This window comes from Erinaceus europaeus, chromosome 9 (assembly GCF_950295315.1).
Source record: "Erinaceus europaeus chromosome 9, mEriEur2.1, whole genome shotgun sequence".
Taxonomy (NCBI): domain Eukaryota; kingdom Metazoa; phylum Chordata; class Mammalia; order Eulipotyphla; family Erinaceidae; genus Erinaceus; species Erinaceus europaeus.
Window position 1 is genome coordinate 120,046,684 of NC_080170.1, and position 6,075 is coordinate 120,052,758.

The window sequence follows — 6,075 nt, forward strand, 5'->3', positions numbered from 1 at the left end:
AGCTTCCCAAGTGGTGAAGCAGGATTGCAGGTGTCTCTCTGTCTCCCACTCTGTTACCCCCCCCAACCTCTGTCTATCCAATAATCAATAATAATTTAAAAATTATTTTAAAAAGGAAAGAAAAAAACGCATGTTTCCATGCACAGACTAAATCAAACTATACTATGCTTTCTAAAAACGCCTTAGCATACTGTGAAATTCCTTGCTATTTGGAGTTATTCATCAAGGCCCTTCCCAGGAAGGACACCTGGAATTCTGATGGCCTGCAGGACAAAATTGTCAGCACCTATTGTCACAGCAGGCAGGGGCCAGGGGAAGGAAAGGAAAGGAAGGGCCCCAGAGCATGGGGAGTGGGTGAAGGCCTGCCCTGTTCACGCAGCCCTGACTCCTGAGGCGGCTGGCAGTCAGCACGCTTCAACTGAGATAGCGACTGTTCTCAGAGAGACTAGATTTCATCTAAGGGTTAAGGCACATGGTTTTGTCATTGCAACCAGAAGCAGGGCTGCAGCACTGTAAGTCTGTAAATACTCAGGTCCATAAACACACACTTGCACACTTAGGATATACACACACGCGCACACACACACGTGTCTTCCTTTTACGTGGCTGTAAAGTGCTGATTACTGACGGTTCCCATTGGGAATGGTGTGCTGCAGCTGGGGACATAGCTCAGTGGGTAGAGGCCTGAGGGGCCGTGTGTACCGGGGTAGTGCCCTGGCTTCTGCTCCCCCGCCCCATGCAAAACTCTAATCTCACATAAAATGGGCCGAATTTCACAATGAAAGGAATGCTGTTCAGACCCATCAACTTCGTCCGGCCAGAATTACCAGGCCTCTGAAGGTGTTATTTTTTGAATGTCTTCCAAAAATGTTTGTGTATGATCCAGATGCAGGCTGTGGTCTTTCAAGCAACCTCAGATTGCTCTTAAGAATTTGGTGAGGGGGCCAGAAGGTGGCCCACCTGGTAGAGTGCACACATTACATTGCACCCGAACCCGGGTTCAAACCCCTGGTCCCCACCTGCAGAGGGAAAGCTTCATAAGTGATAAAGCAGTGCTTCAGGTCTCTCTCTCTCTCTCTGGTCCCCACCTGCAGAGGGAAAGCTTCATAAGTGATAAAGCAGTGCTTCAGGTCTCTCGCTCTCTCTCTCCCCTCAATTTCTCTGGCTCTATTCAAAATGAATAAATGAAAATAATATTTTTTAAAGTAATTCGGTGAGTTTGCCAAGATTTACCCTCCAGGAGGATAATTCTAAGGCCACACCCCTGGGGATACCTGGCTAGTCTGGTGTGTGTGCCCTCACCCCAACCCCCAAGCACGGATGTGCTGGGAGAGCAGGGACTTGGTTTTGCTTCAGTGACCAGATGCCCAGTGTCTGGGGCAGCTCAGTGCCTTGCATGCAGAAAGGTGTAGATAAAGTCCACGATCAAACCCCTGGACCTGAAGGTGGAGCCGAGCAGATAGGTATCCGCCCTTAACATGTTCTGCTATGTGTCCACAGGGACACATGTCTGCTATGTTTCCTGTGTTGTTTTAAACAGACTTTTGTAAGATACTTTTTATTTCCTTTGTATATTTTAAGCCCTGTGGCTACAGATTTTTATAATAAACGAACTACATGCCATTGACCTGGTGCCGTTGTGTTTGAATGTCAGACGTCATAGGCGGCAGAGGTGTGACTGCTGAGAGGCGAGACATGGACCAGCAGCTAGTGTCCAGCGTCCAGCACGGGGACCCTGAGAAGACCGTCAGCCACCACTGTCTACTGAGCTGGCAGGCAGGAAGCCAGTTTCTTAAAAGACTGGTTTTCACAAAAGGGGCTGGTGCACTGCTCAGCTCAGGCACAGCTCAGAGCTGGAGCAGCCTCTGGGGCATCAGGCCTGCGCTCTGACGCTGAGCTGTCTCCCGGGCCCTCATCTGTCTGCTCCTTTCTCCGTCACAGCCTCAGCTGCAGACTTGGCAAGAGCAGAGCCTTGCTTCAGTGTGTTTGCAATGGTGTCATGTACTATGCTTTTTTAAAAAAATAATTTTTGTTTATAAAAAGGAAACACTGACAAAAGCCATAGGATAAGGGGTACAACTCCACACAGTTCCCACCACCAGAACTCCGTATCCCATCCCCTGATAGCTTTCCTATTCTTTATCCCTCCAGGAGTCAGCTAAGCTTCCGTTGGCCAGTTTCTTTTTTAACATATCGTAACCTTTTGTATTGATTTGGTGCACGTTAGTGGCTTTCTATAGCTTTTTACTAATGCTCGTCGGACTAGCTTTTTTTTTTTTTAAGCAAATGTCTATTTTTCTTATTGTCTTTATTTACTGGATAGAGACAGCCATAAGTCAAGAGGAAAAGGGGTGATATGGAGAGGGACACCTGCAGCCCAACTACAGCTTCACCACTCGCAAAGCTTTCCCCGTGCAGGTGAGGACCAGGGGACTCAAACCTGGGTCCTTGTGCATTGTCACATATGTGCTCAACCAGGTCCCGGCCTCTGAGACTAGCTTTTTTTTTCTTCCTGGTTTTGCCTCCAGGGTTATCGCTGGAGCTCAGTGCCTGCACTATGAATCTACTGCTCCTGGCGGCCGTTTTCCCATTTTGTTGCCCTTGTTATTGCTGTTGTTGTTTGATAGGACAGTGAGAAATCGAGAGAGGAGGGGAAGACAGGGAAAGAAAGACACCTGCAGACCTGCTTCCCCGCTTATGAAGTGCCCCCCCCCCGCAGGTGGGGAGCTGGGGGGATCCAACCTGGTTGATCTTTCATGCTGGTTCTTGCGCTTCGCACCATGTGCACTTAACCGCCCTGCCCCCAGGACTAACTCTTTCTACAGAGACACTGCAGGCCCACTTCTCTCCTGCCTTCTCAACTTGGACACTTAAGTTGGTTGAACACAATTGATATTCAGGCTAAGAACCCTTCTAGTTTTGTTCTTACTAGTGGCTTCCTCAATGAAAAAAAAAAAAAAGGGGGGGGGGGAGCCAGGCGGTGGCACACCTGGTTAAATGCTCACATTACAGTCCACAAGGACCCGGGTTTAAGCCCCTGGTCCCCATCTGCAGGGGGAGAGGTGAAGCAAGGCTGCAGGTGTCTGTGTTTCTCCCTCTTGTCTCCCCCTTCTTCTCAGAAGCTAGGATGATCTTCACCTGAAGAAGAAAAAGTACATTTTTGTTTGTTTGTTTTTGCCCCCAGGATTGTCACTGGGGCTTGATGCCTACATGATGAATCCACTGCTGCTGGCAGTCCGTTGTTTTTCTCCTTGACAGAGATTGAGAAGGGGATGGAGAGAAAAAGGAGAGAGACACCTGTAGCACGGCTTCCCTGCTCATGAAACTTCCTCTCCCACAGGTGGGGACTGGGGACTTGAACCCAGGTCCACACTGTATGTAATGTGTGGTCTCTACCAGCTGCTTGAGAAGAGGGAATTGGATATGCCTCTCCTGCGAAGGTTTTGCCAATCTCCTGCCCTCCCTGTGTGTGGCCTGACCTCATTTGAGATTCACATTCTAACAGGTGTCTGTGGCTGAAAAGTAGTTGCTGGTGAGGCTAAAGAGAAGAAGGTGTTGGCAGAGCACACCATCTGTGTGTCACGTCCCAGGGCCTGGGTTCGAGCCTCTGTCCACCACATGAGATCACCTGCACAGGGGAAACTTCAGGAGTAGTAGTGCTCTGTCATGGGCGGCCTCTCTCTCTCTCTCTCTCTCTCTCTCTCTCTCTTTCTCTCTCTTCCCTTCCCTCTCCCTCTATCTAAAAGGAAGACTCCACCAGCAGCAGGGGATGGGGGGGTGTCAAATCAAAAGAGATTTTAGGCGTAGGGCAAGTTATGCAAAGTGACTCTCACGCCTGAGGCTCTGAAGTCCCAGGTTCAATCCCTTACACCACCGTCAGCCAGAGCTGATTAATGCTCTGGTAAATAATAATAATAATAGTAATAAAAATTTTAAAACACAAAGAAAAGAGGTCTTAGGAAGAAGAGAGGACTAAGAACAACTGCAGGTCGCAATAGCTGCTTTAAACCAAACATTTCTGCTTATGGTAACTCACCACCTCCACCCCCATCCTCTTAAGTCAACATTTCCTGGATCCATTGGAGAGAATTATTTTTCTTCTTCTCCTTTTGTTGAAGTTTTGTTTTCTTGCCATGCAGGCTTTTAAAAAATCATCTTTATTTATTTATTGGCTAGAGACAGCCAGAAATCGAGAGGGAAGGGGGTGACAGAGGAAGAGAGGCCTGCAGCCCTGCTTCACCACTTGTGAAGCTTTCCTCCTGCAGGGTGGGGACTGGGGGCTCGAACCTGGGTCCTTGTGCACTGTAACATGTGCGCTCAACCAGGTGCGACACCACTCAGCCCCTGGAGAGAAATTACTGAGCAGGAAATGAATGAATGAATAAGCAAGAGGGGAAAGAGGTCTTCTCTCTGATTAATAGAAACTTCATTTTCCCAAGACTGGGTTCAGTCATTCGGTATGTACCAGATAATATAGTGCCTTTTTGTGGACTTGGTTCTTGCCTACTCCCAAAATATTGTCATGATTTCATTCTGTGGAAGTTTACTTACAAAAAAAAAAAAAGGAGGCAGGGCAGTGGTGCACCTGGTTGAGCACACGTGTTACAATTCTCAAGGACCTGGGTTCGAGCCCCTGGTCCCCACCTCAAGAGAGTAGCTTTGTGAGTGGTGAAGCAGGTCTGCAGGTGTCTCTCTGTCTCTCTCCTTCTTCCCTCTCAATTTCTGGCTGTCTCTATCCAATAAATGAATAAATAAAATAAAAAATAAAAGAGAAAGAATTCTGAGATGTACGGAATAAAGGTATACATCTTCTCTGAAGTCTTCCTCAAAGGCTACCAAGCAGTGTTCTAGCCTCTGATTGATGAAAATCAAACTTCTTTAAAAAAAAAATTAACCCATTTTCTGCATTTGGATAGTGAGCTGCTTTTTTCCATGGACAAGACCCAAGTTCATGAAGGAAACTTTGATGTTGTGTCCTCTCTCTCTCTCTCTCTCTCTCTCTCTCTCTGCTTTTCTGTTTCTTCACTGTAGAGGGGCCCGGGGAGAGACACAGACCTTTGGTGATGGAAATGGTGTTAATATACATTCATATTAACTTACAGTATCACAGATCACTACTTAATTAAAATGGGAGTAATTCAAAAATAAAGAAAAATGAGTTTCCTGCCTGCCAGCTCTGTGGCGCAGAGGTGGCCGCCATCTTGCAGAAGTCCCCTGAATCATCTGTCCCCATGGGCACCTGCTCCGTCCCACGCCATCTTACTCCCTTTCAACACCGTTCCCCTTCTGCTAGAGGACAAGCTCCGTGAAAGTGGGCAGGGGGCTCGCATTTATCTGTTTACTTATCTGGCCAGCAGGGAGTGGACGCAGGGCTTCGTGGATGTGTGGAACTGCTGAGCAACCTCCAAGGCCCAGCTTTTTTGTCATGGCTTTTCTCAAAGAGAGGGAGAGACACCACTCCACCACTCATGGAAGTTGCTTCCCGAGGTGTAGGGGTGGACCCCCAGGACCCTGATGACTTTATGAACTATCTCCTTGCCCCTGGACCAGACTAGCTTTCCCCCTGCTAACCTGATGACACTTGGTAGGTGTTCTGGAAATAGTCAAGTGGAACGTGGAAAGTGAGCCCATTGACAGGACTTACCACTAGGTGGAGCCAAAACCCAAGTCAATGCCATTTAGACGCACCCCACCCCTACCCCCCACCCCCCAGTGTTGTAGAATAGATTTCTGGCGCCGGGAGACGGCATAAAGGTTAGGCAGACAGCCTCTCAGGCCTGAAGTGCCAGGGTCCCAGGTTCAATCCCCAGCCCCACCTTAAGCCAAAATTAAGCAGTGCTCTAGAGATAAATATATATATGTGGAAAGTGACAGGGAAAGAAAACAAATTCCTAAGAAGCTGTTGCATGAGAGAGAACTTCACAGTGCTGGGTTTAATGTATTAAAAAATCCTGGACACCAGTTAAATGTGAATTCAGACTTATTTGTGTAAGCAGTGAAGATCTTTTTAGTTTTGTGGACATATGCAGCTGTGTGTTGCATGTACTTACACTAACCTGGCATGGTGCTTGGAGC